This window comes from Lissotriton vulgaris, chromosome 1_1 (genome assembly GCF_964263255.1).
Source record: "Lissotriton vulgaris chromosome 1_1, aLisVul1.2, whole genome shotgun sequence".
NCBI lineage: Eukaryota > Metazoa > Chordata > Amphibia > Caudata > Salamandridae > Lissotriton > Lissotriton vulgaris.
In genome coordinates, this window is record NC_141685.1 from 684,640,216 (window position 1) to 684,657,935 (window position 17,720).

The following is a 17,720-nucleotide window of genomic DNA, read 5'->3' on the forward strand; positions in this document are numbered from 1 at the left end:
GCTGGTATGGTCATGGCAGCCTCCTGCTGCTGGAGCTGGGCCACTAGGAGGCAGCTTGCCTTCTCCCCCTGCTCATAATTCCACCCTTTCATGCTCTGGAGGGCATACTCAGCCTTAGAGGTATAAAGGCCATTGAGGGCAATACAGGCCTGCTCCATGCAGCGGCGGTTGGGCCAAGTGGGGTGTGAGGAGTAAAGGCAGGTGAGGATGGTGATCTGCATCACCAACTTGGCACTACACAGTGAAGCTTGCTTATTGGCCACAGCGGCTTCTCTCATTAGTTGGCCATGGAGGGTTACCTTCATGGCTGTCCAGAGCACCTTGTGGGAGTTGTTGGACTGCTTGTTATCCATCATGTATGCAGAGGCATGGGTCTGAAGTTGGGCTTTACCCTGGGGGGAGTGATATCCTTGTACATTCAGGCGCCATGGTTTATGACCCGGGGAGGACAAGCCCACATCCAAGGATAGCAAGGATAGCAGGACCGGAGAGTGGATGGATAAGGCTGCTTCTTATATATGGGAATACCCAACAAATGCCACTGTCAGGTGGGAGATGAGGAAATAGTGTAGTCTAGATTGTGTACCATATACTGAGAACAAGAAGGTACACTCTTTGTCCGTCGGGTGGCACAGCTGCCAGTGGTCGACAAGAACATGGTCTGAGGTGATATCCCCCAGAAAGGCTCTATCTTCATCCTTTCTCTTATCTAGGGGGCATGTCCTGTCGAGAACCACATCACAAGCAAGGTTACAGTCCCCACTGATGATGTGTGTGGATGCGCTGATCTCCACAAGGAGGCAAGTTAACTGGAGAAGGAAGGCAAGTTTGCTTAGCTTTGTGAATGCATATCTGCCATCTGGATCTGACCACGCCTTCACCACTGTGACGTCCAATGATTTGCAAATGGGAATTGCTACTCCACATGTTCGTTGTGGACTATGTGCAGCAGTTGAGGTGCTGCTATGTATTTCTTTGCCCACCCAAAAACACAGTTTGTCTGCTTCAAGATTGTCCAGGTGCATCGCCTCTGGGAGGGCCACATCTGCTCTTTTGGCCTTCAGGTACGCAAGCATCTTTTTCCTTTTAATATAATGCATGAGGCCATGGACGCTCCAGGAAAGGATGTGCAGGGGTTGAGATGTGGGTGTATTATTGTGGAGCCTGGGGTCTCCCCAGGGCAAGAGCAATTGTGTGGTGGGCAAGAATGGAAGGTGGGTGGCAGTAGGGGGGAAGAGGGTGGTCAGCCAGGGTGTGAAGGTGACACAGCGGGTGGAGGACCTTGAACTGTTGAAGGTGGGGGAGGAGGGTAGAAGTTGGGGGTATGGGCTGAAAAGTAGTTGAAAGGGAGAGCGGCGTGGGGGACACAGGGGGGAGAAAGGGGAAATAGAGAGTGATGTGGCGAGGGTGAGAGAAGAGGAGGTAGGGAAGAAAGGAGTGGGGAGGGCTCAGGTTGAAGGGATAGAGTGGGGGGTATGTGGGTGGGGAGGGCCAGGCATGCTCTAAGGGCACCTGTAGGTGGAAATTGCCTGGGATGTAGAGGGGAATCTCGTCGCACTAGGACATGCTAGAGGAGGGGTCAGAGGGTAAAGGAGTGTGTGAGATCAAAGGAGAGAGTTGGTGGATGGGTTGTGTTGGAGAAGTGCAGCAGGGAACACAGAGCTTGGGGCTCTAGACGTTGTACTGCAGGTCTAGGCTTGTGGATGCAGCATAAAAAGAGGGCCCCTTCTGGGGTCTAGGCAGTCTGGAAAGTGCACAAATCTGTGAATATGAATGCGCAGGGTGATGGCAGGTGACCATAGTTCCATGGGGTGTCTTTGGGTGGGAGGCAGTCGCCTTCAGCAGAGGGCAAAATGCTAGAGGGGCAATGCCGTGGGAGGGATGTGCAGTGGGAGCAGTGAAGGAGCGCACATATACGAGCCCCCTGGGAAACTAAGCGTGCAGTGCATGGGGTTCAGGGTGCAGGGGAGCAATTGGGTGGAGAGCAGTGGGAGATGTCTGTGTGCCACCCCTAGGTGGTAGGATGATCTGTGGGTGTGCATATTGGTCAAGGAGTGAGGTGCTGCGCACAAAGCATGTTACAATAAAATAAATGTTAAGCAAACATTGGCATAGCAGAAACAATGAGAGAACAACAGGAAAGGCATTAAACAATTATCAAGAGGTCTGGAAGAAAGAATTAAACTGCAAGAAGGCATTCTGTATTCAGCCATCCACTGTCTTCAGTCGTCAGTGCTCCAGATGCAGTTCCCCCCTTTTTATCAGGGTCGCTGTGCCTGCTTGGCCTCAGGGCTCGCACTGAGGGGCAGAAGCCGGCTTCAAGCGGGAGCAGGATTTGTCCCTATCCTGTTCATTTGAGAGTGCATCCACAGCTTGGAGAACCTGGCTCCTGTCTCCCTTAGAACGGGCTGCACTGTTTCAATCCTGTGCCGAGAGCCCCCAGAGGCCCGCCAGAAGGTGCTGGAGTGGCAGCATGGGAGGATAGCGGGGGAGAGCCTGAACCCTCTCTAGTAACATAGGAAGCAATGTCCATGTCCTGGGTGGAGATGTCATCATAGAAGTGCTGCATGTCCTCCAGGTCAAATAATTCCATTGAGACTCTGTCTTTGGTAACCCTACAGCAAGCAGGTTTGAAGAGTCTATACTTGATTTGCAGCTGCCAGAGCATGGGAAGGAGGGATAGGAAGGCTTTATGACACTTGTTTGTCTCCCTGGAGAAGTCTGCCGCCATCCGCACCTCATGGCCCTTAAAGAAGTACAGGACATTAGTTCGAAATGCTGCGATTACTGTTATGCCTGTTCACGATGCAAGAAACAGGCTTTGAGGGGCCCCGGTTGTGTGGGCGCTCCTTGCTTTGGCAGGCCTATGCAATGCGCTCGCTGAATCTCCAAGAGAGGGTCAATGGTCAGGCCAGTGGACATCATGAGCATTTACTAAAGGAAGGTTTTGGCCTCTGACCACTCTGCTGACTCTGGGAAAAAACATATATTGTCTCAATGGCTCCAGCCTATTACCTTGTTGCAGAAGATTAAGAGTTCTGGTCTTGCTCTGGTAGGGTATTGATGCAGTCCTCCAGCACAGAAACTCGTTAGGCCAGACCGTCCACCCTAGTCTGGAAGCTTGCAATGTCCAAGAGGACAGATTTGGATTTGGATTTGGATGTCAATGCAGAAATGTTTGCGTCCATGCCCTCCAGACAATGGCCCACAGCAGTGATCTCCTGTAGGATGCACTCCATGGGGGTGTCTGGGACACTAGCAGCCGCGGATCAAGGTGGATCCCGTGCAGAGGGAGTTGTCCCCTGGTGGGGCATATTTAGAACAAGGCAGGTTGAGGGCCTCAGAGAAGAGCAGCTGTCAGGCAGGTTTGACCATGGTCTTGCCAGGAGACATCCCCTGACCCTGTGCTGTAGTTGACAGGCTCTCTGTGATGGTTCAGGGGGCTGGCGATGGAAAGGGCCCCGGGTTGGGTTGCAGGCGGTGAAGCATCCCCTATACGTGGATCCCACAAGGACTCGATGGTGACCTTGCGCAGGCTGTACAGGGAGTCAGCAGGTGCCCTGGTACAAGTGATGCAGAATCCATGGAAGAGGGGCAGGAAAACAACAGGTCCCGGTCTAGGCCCCATCCCAACAGTTCGCGATCCTTGCGATCTCTTGCTCACGTGGGTAAAGTACCTCCAGGCAGCCACTCCACTCGGGGCTGTATCTTATGTCATGCAGGAGGGGGGCGCCGTTACTCACCAGATGTGGGGCACACAGCAATCCTTTTTGCCTCTAGGGGGGACATCTGTGAAAAGGGAAATGTGTTGTCTTCACAGTGTCTGCAGTGTTAGGGGCCACCCCAGCTGAAGAGGACTGCTCTGGTCAGATTGGCAGTGCCCTAGGGTGGCAGGAGTTACGGCCCCTGGATCTGGGCATAGGGAGTAGGTAGGCAGAGGTGTAGTGCACAGTAACAACATCCAGGAGGTGCCACCTCATCACACTGCAACCCCAGGAGTCACTTACTACCAGCCCTGTCACATAGTTATTAGGAGTGTCATGGAGTATGCTGGTGAAGGCCTGGAATATGGTGAGGTCCAGCTGGCAGAGGAACAGTCCCTCAAGTAGGTATGGTGGTCGTGGGCAGCATCCACTGCTGGGCTCAGGGGAGGTCCATGCTGGGCGGGGGCAGAGGAAGTGTGAGGTATGCTGCCTGGGGCAGGACGCAGGCCTGTGCAAATCACCTGTTTAGCGCACGCCCAGTGCTGCTCACATCATCATCAGGGCAGGGAAGTCACAGGCAGCGTGGCAAGGCCCTCCACTGTGCCCCATTGGCAATCTGCATGGCTGATATGGTGGGGCTGTAGTAGTAATTCTGGCCACCGCAGCTCAGTAGGTAAAAGCTTTTGCAGTCCTGAAGTGCTGGTGGTGCAGCCTGTTGATGATCAGCCTCTGTTGGGCCTCCTTTCATGTTGAGGGTCACAGCTTCTCGGGCAGCATTTATGGCAGATGCTGTGGGGGTGCAGTGGTGATTCAGGCCCCCTCCGCTTCCAGAGAGAAGCAGTTGCTGTTGGTTAGTACCAGTGAGGTGGGCGGCTGACTATCGGCCTGGCCGGGTCCCTCTTGATGCTGTGGGCCACTGCTCTGCCCCACAGGGTAGGCCCTGTTCGCCCTGATGCACACGGGACCAAGAGAGGACGTCCGCAGGTCTGTGTCGATGTCCATCACCACTGCAATGCCGGTGGCAGGTGTCGCACTTGGATGGAGAGGTAGAGGGGAACAGATGAAGGAGTCCCTGCATGGTGGATGACGCCACAACCGCCTTCCAGGGCCCTTACCCACACGGAGCTCCTGAGTCAAGTGGCCATCCCGTTCATGGCCAGACAACACCCCGACAATGTACTCTCAACAAATATGGTTCCGTATAAGACACAGTACACAAAGGTAAGGACATCATCAACCAACTCTTCTTCCACTCACCCTCCCCTCTTTGCTCCATCATATGCTTCAATAGTTCATTTCTCACCAAAAGCCTGGTCTGACTATCAATAGATATCAAATTAGAGAACAACTCTGACCTACCAATTACATGAAGTTGTTTTTTAATATAGGTCAACAACCTAATCTTATGGGCCTGGAAAAGTTGAAAACTTCCATTGATTATAGACTGCATTAATACAGCCTCAGGTCTTGGCCAAATTGAGTGCCAGAGTAGGATAGGTGCAATTTTTATAGAGTCACCAATTGTTGGACCTGCCCCCGTTTCTAACCCCAATGTAGTGCAAACCTAGTTCCGAATGCACAATTGAAGCAGGAGTACTGCAACAACGTGATAATAATCGGTGAAAACATTTATTTTCACTATTTTGTAATGCAGCATGGTCAGACTAACCCTATACGTCTACTCCATAGGTAGCCTTAACAACAGGTCTCACTAAATAGATAGTGAGGGCAGAATCCCTTAGGAGGGACCCTAATTTAGAACAAAATTTAAAATAGGGCAACATTAGCCTGATCCAGCTGTGTGTACCTTACACTTTTCAAATGTACCCATGCACTTCGGTAATCAAATGATATCCCTAAATATTTAAAAGTGGCAACCGTTTTAAGGCCAGTATCACCAATAGGTAATACAGGGAATCTGCTAGGCGGGCGCCCGCATATCATAGCGTATAATTTAGTTTTGTTTGTTCTCAACACTAGACCAGATATGATTCCCACAAAATGATCCAACAATTTCTAGAGTACTCTTCCTGTCTGAGCCATAAGTACAAAATCATAAAACGAAAATGGTCCACCACACACTCTTGTCTGAACCATTTTTGTGATAAAAGGAGTCCAAACCCTGTGTGGCCCAAACCTAATCCTACCTTCCAGATCTGAATGGAGTTAAGAAAGAAGATGAAACATTTTTTAATTACCCCCCTTGATTAATAGCATGGATCACAGCTTCTCCCTCAAAACATTGTTGAACACTGCACTTAAATCCATGAACACTAGGAAGAGACAACCCTTCTTGGTGGTCACTTGCTTACTTAAGACCACATGGAGATTTAGGCACTGATCTACTGTACCTAAGGCTTGTCTAAAACCATATTGAACAGGTGACAGGATCAGATTTTCAATTGTCAAAGTGATCTAGCAAAATTCCACCAAGTAACTTTGCAGCTGAAGCTAACAGAACTATGGGGAGATAACAGCTGAGGTCACTCCTAGCCCTTTTTTTGAAGATAAGAACAATTGTTGCCTGTGACCAAGATTTAGGTGGGGGCATCCTTTATCACACTGCTAAGCACATTCACAAGATCTGGAGCCACAGTGACAACTTATCCCTAAAAAGATTAATTGGCATTTCATCTGGGCCCAGAGCTTTGTGATTTTGAGATCTATTTAGCGTGGAGATTGCATCCCCCAAGAAAATTGTAAGATCTTTTGAGAAAGATAGGCTCCCTCCCTCATATAGAAACCACCTAGTTTGATTTTGGGATTAGAATGGTTTGGTATCACTAATTGTACGTGGGCTTGACAGCAACTTTTAAAAAAGGCCCCCAGTACTGCCTCAGTCTCACTTAGACATGTCTCAAACTGGATCATGAACCTATCCACCAGATGTACCCAAAACACATTAGTCTCAATATCCATTTCCGTTGAATCCCCTTATGTCTAGTATACTTGGTGGGGCAGAACATCTTATCAAAAAAGTTCTTGATTCAGTCCAAGCTTTAAGGTAAGATTTAGCAGATTATGATCACTTAAGGCACATATTTGAGTGTGAAAGCTGCATACTTGACCACGTTTTAGACAATACGATAAAATCAATTAGTGAACTCTTCCCTCTACCCGTGCATGTCATTTGATGTGAAACTTCAACTGCCACCAGATCATGACTGAAAATAAGATCACACAGACTCAGCAGCCTATTCAAATTTCCTCCAAAGAAATTATGAGTAAAGTGTAGAAGATTGGAATGGCCATCCGTAGAAGTGCCACAAACTTTATCATCATTTGTAGAACAAAGTCTAAGATTAAAGTGTCCAACCAAATTATTACATAATCCTCCATTAGTGCTGAAGTGACCATGTGTAGGTCATGGGCCAAGGAGTTAATAATTTGAGTGTCATTACAATTACAATAATTATGATACAAATTAATAAATATTACCAATGATACCCCAGACAATAAAAGACAAATAATTTGAAAGAAGGGTGAGTTTGTCCAGGACTTTACTATCCTCACTGCGAGCGTGATGCTTATAAGAGCACATGGCTAATGAGGGGTGATACCCCAAAACCTATCCTAGGATTCTTGTTTCTGATCCAGGATGACCTGACCTGGCAGTTCAGGCTGCCATAGGGAGCAGGCTCAATACTGAATTGCATATGGCTGTGTGTACACTGGAATGGTGTGGAATCCAAACAAGCAATGGATTTAACTCAGAGCAGTGACTGGGGGTGAAATTTTGATTTGTTCAACATTCAGTCCATCATCTGTTCTTTTAGCAAATTTCTAGAAGTGATATTTCTAAAATAATAATGTTTGATCCAACAATACCAGTAAAAAGGATTTATCATTACCATTCCTATTATTTGAAACATGACATAGCTATTCATTCTCAATCAGGAATTACAGCTTAAAAGTGTAATGGAAAGGGGCGACCACTCGGTCCCCCCGAACGTATGGTTGGGGGCCCAGATCCCCCCAGGAAACCATTTTGGGCGGGGGGGGGCGTGTCTCGGCTGGTATGCCTGAAGCGGCGTAGCCGGGGCGCGCCTTTTCCCGCCCAAGAGGGGTTGTCCTAGACACCTACACCGTTGGCCACGCCCCGTAGGCGTACCAGAGGAGGGTACACGCCCTCCCGAAGAGGAATAAAAGGAGCAACAACCCAAAGAAGCATCCTCTTGTTCCGGTGCTTGGAAGCTGCACTCTCTCGTTGCACGTGAGCCCTCGACGGAACAAGGAGCAATTTTTGAGAACTTGTAATTTTTGTGTTTCTCTTTCAGGCGCTTTCTCTTCTTCGGACCTCTGGATCCAGGATCTCGTTGGGCAGCTACGCAGCAAGGTCGAATATCCGACGACGATGCCTGGCAAGAAGGTCGGAAAGAAGGCAGGGACGGAACAGATGCTCCGCATGCTGATGAAAGATATGGCGAGCATGAAAAAACAGATGGCGGCAATGAACAATACGGGCAGGCCGAAGAAGGTCATCGGACCAGCATTGCCGGGCGTAGTCCCCGCAGGGAGAGGTAAAAGGGCTAGGAATAGGGCGGCAGGGGGGGAAGCTCAGATTCCCGAGTCACCCCCGGCTAGCCCGGTTGGTCCAGTCGAAGCCCCGGTTCCGATCCCGGTTGCAGGCCAACCGATTACGGTTGTAGTTACGCCCTCCAGTGAGGAGGACATGCCTCCGGAGTTGGCCGCCCAGTTGGCCGCGTGGCTTGGGATGAATACCGAGAGTGCGCCGGCACCCGGAGACACAGCCAATGAGGCGAAGTTGCTAATGAAGCAGTTGCGGCAATCGCGAGATGCTGCGAAGGCGAATCTCCCTCTTGTCCCCTCACAGATTCCCTCGGAAGGACCAACGGCTGGTGGTGAGAAATCAGCGGGACCAGCTAAGGAGTCCGGTAAGCAGCCATTGCCAATGGCAGGTGGGGGGTCTTTGCCCTCAAGGAGGGAAAAAGTAGTTCAGCATATCCCACTGGCCACGAAGGAAATGATTTGGGCTGATAAATATGTAAATATGTTTTCACTTCTAACTGACCATCACGAGATTGAGTATATTAAGGCTCAGAAGGATTTGTTGCATCCGAGTGTGTGGCACGCAAAAATGGTGGCCTTCAGGGTGGATGAGACGATCTCTAATTGGGCCAAGGCCTTTGGGATGTTTACAGCCATTATGGGGGAACGTAGGCCTGAGATTTTAAGTGAATTGGCCTGTTATCAGACACGCATAATGGATTTCTATGAAACTTATGAGGGCGATCAATGGAGGGGTTATGATAGTAAATTTCGTAAAGCCAAGGAGCACGATTCGTCTCTGACGTGGGACTGTCTCGACTCCGTATCCTGGCAGAAGCAGCTCTTGCCGGGCACGACGAAGTCGTCCTCGCTCGGCGAGTATGGATCGGCGCCTTCCCGCCATCAGTCGCTGGCGCCCTTTCGAGCAAACCCCGCTGGTGATCACCAACCTAGGAGTGGTGGGAATGTGGGAAAAAGAGGGGTTTGTTGGAATTTCAACAGAGGCAAGTGTACGAGGCCACAGGGCACATGTAAGTTCAGGCATGAGTGTGCAGGATGCGGATACTCTTCACACCCTGAGAGTTCGTGCAGAGCCAAGAATGGGGATACCGGGGGTAGAGAAGGCGCCAAACAGGTCTAATATCGGCCGAGGGGAACCTCTACCTACCCCCGTAGATATCATGGCAATGATCCCCTGGCTAAACGAATACCCTGATCATGTCTCCGCTGGGGTGTTACGGGACGGCTTTTTGTGTGGTTTCTGCATCCCAGCGGGGGATTTTCGGGGGGAATCTCTGTGTAAAAATCAACTCTCTGTTCAGCAGCACCCAGGGGTTGTAGAAAGCAAGATTGAAAAGGAGGTTGCCCGGGGCAGGGTAGCTGGCCCATATAGGCACCCGCCGGTTCCTAATTTCATTTGTTCACCGTTGGAAGTTGTCCCCAAGAAGGACCCAGGTGAGTTTAGGTTAATCCATAATTTGTCGGCTCCTAGGGGTCTTTCGGTAAACGATGCGATTGATCCAGGAGTCTGTTCGGTGCGGTACGCATCCTTTGATGAGGCCGTCGCCATGTTGAATCGCCTGGGGCCCGGAGCGCTGATGGCTAAATCAGATGTTGAATCAGCATTCCGGTTGCTCCCGGTACACCCTCAGGATCAGCGTCTGTTAGGTTTTGTGTTTCAAGGACGCTATTACATGGATAGATGTATGCCAATGGGTTGCTCCATCTCTTGTGCTTATTTTGAGACATTTAGCTGTTTTTTGCAATGGGCGTTCACCAGAGCTACGGGCTATACGCAGGTTATGCACTACCTAGATGATTTTCTGTTTTTGGGGCCAGCCGGTGACACGAAATGTGCACAGGCTTTGCTGAAATTTTGCAATCTTATGAAACAGTTTGGCGTGCCATTGGCACCGGGGAAAACGGTGGGGCCATCTACTTCACTCGAGTTTCTTGGAATTGAGCTCGATTCGGTGGAGGGATGCTTCCGTTTGCCCAAGGACAAAGTAATGAAATTCAGGGCCTTGCTAGAATTATGCATTAGCAAAGAAAAGGTAACTCTCCATCAGTTGCAGCAAGCGGTGGGCCAGCTTAACTTTGCTCTCAGGGTGATACCAATGGCCCGCCCCTTTTCCCGCTCTATTGCTCAAGCCATGGTCGGTCTCAAAAAAGGACATCATCGCACGAGACTGTCTGCAGAGGTTCGCCAGGATATGCGCATTTGGTTGGCATTTCTGGCGGATTTCAATGGTCGAGTGGTATGGAGCAAACCACCAGCGTCCTCGGACGAGCTGGGTTTGTGGACCGACTCTGCGGGGAGCGTAGGATTTGGCGCCATCTTTGGTAATCAATGGTCGGCGCAAACATGGCCGGCGTGGTGGCACACCAGTGGGCTGACAGGTAACATTGGGTTCCTTGAGTTGTTTCCCATTTTGGTGGCCCTGAAGGCATGGCCGGATAATTTCTGTGATCGTTCAGTGGTATTTTGGTCTGATAACATGACCGTGGTTGAATGCATAAATAACCAGGCAGCACGCTGCAAGCTGATTTTGAGATTATTGAAGGAAATTGTACTACTTTGCATGAGACTGAACGTACAGTTTAGGGCGAGGCACGTGCCGGGTGTGTTGAACCAAGCGGCTGATGCACTCTCTCGTTCTCATATGCAGGCCTTCAGGGGTTATCTACCTTCCGCGGACCTAGTGGCAGCACCATTTCCCGAAGCTCTCTGGTTACTCGGTGCCCCGGATTACAGGACCTCGTGGGAGCAAGTTTAGCCCCCAGGACATGGAAGGCATACGAAGGGGCGTTTCGTTCCTATACTGCTTTTTTGGGTCCAGCGGGAGAGGATAAGTGGGGCCAGGAGGAGTATGTCCTGAAGTTTTTAGTGGCACTCCACAAGGCAGGCCGATCTGCGGCAACGGCCAATAGGCACCGGGCCGCCATTGCATTCATGGCACAGGCGCATGGCATCAAGGACTCCACATCGTCCTTCCTGGTAAAGAAGGCGCTGCGTGGGTGGCAACGCCTCGAGGGTCATAAAGCTGACGAGAGGTGCCCGATTGGGCTAGAGAGATTGTCCTTGTTGATGTCAGTACTACCCGCCACATGTTCTTCCCAGTCCGAGGCAGTGCTATTCCGAGCCGCTTTTGCATTAGCATTCCATGGGGCTATGCGGGTGAGCGAGCTGGTGGCAAAAAATAAGCAGGACGTGGGGGGGGGACTGTGTCGAGATCACGTTTTGATCAAGGGTGATTATATGGTAATCACAATAGCCATGTCCAAGACCGATCAAGGTGCTATAGGGGACAGTGTTGTTGTCCAGCGCATGCGGGGGTCCCCCATGTGCCCAGTAAAGTGCGTTGAGGAATATTTAGCACAAAGGGCTGTAACATGGGGGGAAAGCTTGCTGAGACACACTGACGCCACCCCACTGACGAGGTTTCAGTTTCAGCGGGTGTTTGCAATGGCAATCGCAGCAGCGGGCCTGAACCCGGGCGATTTTGGGACCCATTCCTTTAGGATCAGGGCTGCTACAGAGGCTACAGCCAGGGGTCAAAGTGTGGAACAGGTCAAACAATTGGGGCGTTGGTCCTCAACCTGTTATAAAAGGTATGTGTGGTTGCACATGTTGTGAAGCTAATGTCATGCACTCACGCTTCTTGTTTTTGTTTGATTTACAGTTTCGCGAGCTTATGAGGCGGGGCGAACTGTGCAGTCGACCCGACACCTGGGGACCAGCGGTCAAAGACCACCGGCTGAAGAGAGAGTGGTGTGGGTCGTGGGCCACTCATACGTGAGGCGTGCCGCGGACGTATTCAAAGCAGGTGACATGATTCACGCAGCTGGGGAATACGGGTACAGGGTGACCTTCCACGGAAGGGGCGGGCTCTGTATTGACCAGTTTCAAGGTTTTGTCGAGGAACTGTTAGGGCGGACAAGGTCACCGCCGTCTATACTCATAGTGCATCTGGGAGGCAATGATTTGGTGGCGCTCGGTCGGCGAGTACTCCTCGAGCGGGTTCTGTACACTGTTAGCTGGTTGGCAAAGAGGATTCCGGGGTGCACGATAGCATGGTCACACATGATTCCAAGGAAGGTGTGGCGGGGGGCCCTCTCTGTGTCAGCTTTGAATCATTCAGTTAAGAAAGTCAATAACAAACTGGGTAGATTGTTTCGTTCAGCACAGTAGCACTGTATTCCACATGGATGTATTCGGGGCGATAACATGTATCTCGAAGATGGGGTCCATTTGTCCCGGGAGGGGAATGTCTTACTCATAGGAGACTTCGTAGCATGGTTAAAGGGTTTGTATAATCATGACCTTTAGTAGGAGTGTGGGGGGTCCGGATAGCCGGTCAACTATCCGGCCTGTGGCGGTAAGGTCATGATCGGTGAGCAGTAATTTCAAGATCCCTGGAGGAGGGGCGCCACCCATTATGGATGGGAGCGCCCGGGGGGAGGTGGCCATGAGCCCCTCAAACGGGGAGGCGGCACCCACTAAGTATGGGGTCGCCGAAGGGAAGGCAGTCATAGGCCCCTCCCAGGGGAGGAGGCGGCTCGATGCCCCTCCTAGGAATTTCCCGGGGCCAGGATATCCGCGACGGCGGATGTGATGAACAGTGTGGGGTGAGAGGGGGTCCACGCTACCTTCTAGACACCTCACACGAGTCCTCGGACGACCATTAAGATGGCGTCGAGTTAAGTAAGGGGCCCCCGCTAAGACAAGGGTAATTGGAAGTTGGCACAGAGGTACAGTCCTCTGTGCGCCCGCCCCTCACACGTGAGGGGGGAGTTCTGGTAGTTGGGATCTGACACCGGTTACGACCTTGCCGTTGGCCCGTAATGTTAGGATGTACAATTTTTATTTAGAAAGTATGCATTTGCAGGATGTTTAGACTCGGCTAGGAGAACCTTTGTATTAGAGATTTGTTAAGGTTAGCCAATAAACATCGTAATGTATAAATGAAAAATTGTACATGATATGAAACTGTTATTTTAATGTTTTAATTTTGTTTCATATTTTTAATAAATACGGCCGGGAGGGTAACTCCCTCCCGCCTTCCAAAAGTTCAAAACTGCATCCGTCTTCCCATCCTTGGGGATTGTGTTGGGAGGGGGTGACGGGCATCCCGGCCATATGGAAAGGGGCGACCACTCGGTCCCCCCGAACGTATGGTTGGGGGCCCAGATCCCCCCGGGAAACCATTTTGGGCGGGGGGGCGTGTCTCGGCTGGTATTCCCGAAGCGGCGTAGCCGGGGCGCGCCTTTTCCCGCCCAAGAGGGGTTGTCCTAGACACCTACACCGTTGGCCACGCCCCGTAGGTGTACCAGAGGAGGGTACACGCCCTCCCGAAGAGGAATAAAAGGAGCAACAACCCAAAGAAGCATCCTCTTGTTCCGGTGCTTGGAAGCTGCACTCTCTCGTTGCACGTGAGCCCTCGACGGAACAAGGAGCAATTTTTGACCCACCCACCAGCCCCTTATGGCAACGATTAGTATTGCAATTAAGTGATTTGCGGTGATATATCTCTTTTCCAGGGTTTTTTGTTTCTGTGTAATAAAGTTTGGATTGTTTTGAATGCAATAAAATAATTTGCTTCATAGCATGTTTTCTTACTCAAATTCAGCGGAGTAGCACAGTCTAGTTTACAGATGTGTTACATGTGTAGATAAAGGTTTATATTGCAAATGTCTAGTTAACCCTTTTTCCGCTCTTCATTAGGTTCAAAACGTCGTATTTATTTTTGGTCGGGCGGTAAGGTCATGATCGGTGAGCAGTAATTTCAAGATCCCTGGAGGAGGGGCACCACCCATTATGGATGGGAGCGCCCGGGGGGAGGTGGCCATGAGCCCCTCAAACGGGGAGGCGGCACCCACTAAGTATGGGGTCGCCGAAGGGAAGGCGGTCATAGGCCCCTCCCAGGGGAGGAGGTGGCTCGATGCCCCTCCTAGGAATTTCCCGGGGCCAGGATATCCGCGACGGTGGATGTGATGAACAGTGTGGGGTGAGAGGGGGGTCCACGCTACCTTCTAGACACCTCACACGAGTCCTCGGACGACCATTAAGATGGCGTTGAGTTAAGTAAGGGGCCCCCGCTAAGACAAGGGAAATTGGAAGTTGGCACAGAGGTACAGTCCTCTGTGCGCCCGCCCCTCACACGTGAGGGGGGAGTTCTGGTAGTTGGGATCTGACACCGGTTACGACCTTGCCGTTGGCCCGTAATGTTAGGATGTACAATTTTTATTTAGAAAGTATGCATTTGCAGGATGTTTAGACTCGGCTAGGAGAACCTTTGTATTAGAGATTTGTTAAGGTTAGCCAATAAACATCGTAATGTATAAATGAAAAATTGTACATGATATGAAACTGTTATTTTAATGTTTTAATTTTGTTTCATATTTTTAATAAATACGGCCGGGAGGGTAACTCCCTCCCGCCTTCCAAAAGTTCAAAACTGCATCCGTCTTCCCATCCTTGGGGATTGTGTTGGGAGGGGGTGACGGGCATCCCGGCCATATAATTAATTCCCAATGTTAACCTAAGAGAGAGGTAGGCCTCACAGTAGTAAAAAATGAATGCAAGTGTTTTCACTACCAGGATGTGCAAACCTTAAACTACATGTCCTACCTTTTACTGACACAGCACCCATCCCTATGTGTAATAAAAGGGGAGCTTAAAGCTTGGCAAAGGGTTTTAAATGGCAAGTCAAATTGACAGTAAAACTGCACACACAGGCTCTGCAATGGCAGGCCGAGACAGCTTTAAAGGGCTACTTGTGTGGGTAGTACCATCAGTGCTGCAGGCAGACTTGAAGCATTTAATATTTAGGCCTTGAGTAGAGGTAGTGCATTCTACTAGGGACTTACATATAAATTAAATACCCCAATTGTGAATTTATCTAATGTAACTATGTTAGGGAAGAAGCACATACACAATAGCACTGGTCAGCAATGGTACAGTTCTGAGAGTCTTAAGACCAACAAGGTTTTCAAGGTTTTATTTGATTTGATTTAGACCTCTACTGAGGTCAACAAATACAAAATACATACATTTAAAACAATTGATATTATACACTTTAAAACAACTTTAGGAAACTCTTTAAAAACTTGAACAAATTATGACAGACAAATTAATCAGGAGGCGACTTGCATAACATGATTAAACCTTGAGCAGAAGAGACATTGGCCCCCATTAGGATGGGGGGCGGACTTTGCCTGCCCGCCATCCTCGTGCAAAACGGGACCACCCGCCAGGAGCGGCGGTCCCCTCTTGGGCATTAGGATGCGCCCGCCACACTGGCGGGCGCATCCTGTATTTTTACCATTGCGGCGGGCGGTGCAGAAAGCCAAAATGGTAAAAATGCACATTGTGTATTTCAAAGCACAACATGACAGGTACCACGCGGTGCCTGCCATGTTGCACTCTGAAATGCGGGGGGGGGGTACCATAGGTATCCCCCATATGCACCCCCCGGACTCCCAGGGGAGTCTCCGCATGTCAGGGAGCCCATCATAATATGGCTGGCGGTGCCTCATAGACACCGCCACCATATTAAACATTTTCTGCCCGGCCGCGAGGCGACCGGGGCGGAAAGGCGGCCAACGGTGTTTACGTAATAATACATAATAATATGGCGGGGGGAAAATGGGTGGTGGGCGGACATTAATTTCGGGCGGATTGCCACCGCCACCATGGCTGTGGCGATCGGCCCGACATTGTAATGGGCCCCTTAGTATCTAAAACAAATGGACTTTATGTATCGACGCCGGGCCTCTACCAGGATCGGATTTGGGCAGACTGAAAGAACATGAGGTAGATCTTGTACTCCTCCATAACACAAATCACAGGTGTCTGTTATGTTTTGTAGGATATTCCTTCCGGATGTATAAACTTTTAATGGGGGGTTTCAAACTGCAGTAAAAGGATACAACGTCGAACGAACCCTGTGGTCTAGCAAGAAGTGCAGATATTGCTTGGGATATTTATATTCTACACTTTTTACAAATTGTTCATAGTGTTTTAATTGGGAACAGTGTTCTACATCCAGTTCGAAGCTAATTCTTGCTGTCAAATTCTTTAAAAAAACCTTCCAATGAGCTGGTGTCCAGGATTGTAGAAGTGCAGTGAGACACATTAAGAGCTACATTATGATTGGTATCAAAAGTATACTGCGACGACTCATCCTTAAAAGTGTTCAATTTTAAAATGTACCTTAGAGATCCTGGGTCGGCATGTAAAAGGTTATATGCCCATCTTAATATGTTTGAAATGGCTCTAGCATATGTACTAACTAGAGAAAATTCTATGTGTAATGTTTGTGCCAGGACGGATTAATTAACTTTTAACAGTTTACGTAAGAGATTCCCTTCTCTCATTTTTACTGGATGCCAGGTTTTGATCTTTATATATTCAAGGGCATTGGATCAAATAGGAAGAATGTTCATTCGAACGACCTGTATTAAGGGTTGGAAGTGTCTGTTTCTGGTGGAAGAGTAAAGCCTCTGCAATGGCCAAACAATGGCACCTGCCTTACGCCCTATATGCTGAAAGTGGGAGGAGTTTTGTAGGGTTTGAGAATACATTTGCACCAGGGTAGTATATTCTTTAAAGGTCCCAATTGATTTACCTCCCAATGGCAAATTAAATGGGTGAGATTGCTTTTTTCCTCTAAAAGGCAAAAATTTAGTTTTTGAAAACGGTAAGACCAAGAAGTTTTCTTTTGCATAACAATTTAATACATATACATTTCTTTACAGGCCTATTGGAATACGGCTAGTATTACAATGTCATCAGCGTACATTAAGCTATGGATATCACTAGGAGCTAGTTTCGGTGGAAAATTATTAGTTTGCAGAAAATACTCCGGAAGATCACTAAAGTAGAGAGCAAATACCATGGTGGCAGGGAGGCAGCCTTGTTTCAGACCATTCAACATGGAAATACATTTGTTTAAGCCCTTTTCTCCTCCCATTTGGACTCTACACCACATTACTTAATACAAATATATGATTATTGTAAATAGATCTTTGGGAATCCCTAACCTCTCTAACTTTTTTCAGAGTGTTGGCCTGTCCACACTGTCAAAAGCAGTCGTAAAATCAATAAAAGCACAGTAGACAACTTGGGATTTTGACACAACATATTTGTTGAGGACTGTTTGCAGGACTGTAATGTTGTCTATTACTGAATGTTTTGGATGGAAGCCTACTTGAGTCATAGGAATAACTTCCCTCAAGAAGGCTCAGTCCTTAAGGTGGTCCAAAACACAGGCTGTAAAGATCTTTCCAGTGGCATCTAGTAGAGCAATTTGTCGAAAGTTGTTTGGATTTGTACTGGAGCCTTTTTTTAAGAGAGTAACCACAATACCCCGCCATGATTTCAGAATTTTTCTGGTTGCAAAGTAGGGAAGATATAGGGGGGTTAGATAATTGCTCCACTCATGGGGATTTGACTGTAGAACTTTAATCAGAATATTGTCCCATTGCTGCAGAAGATCTCACTGC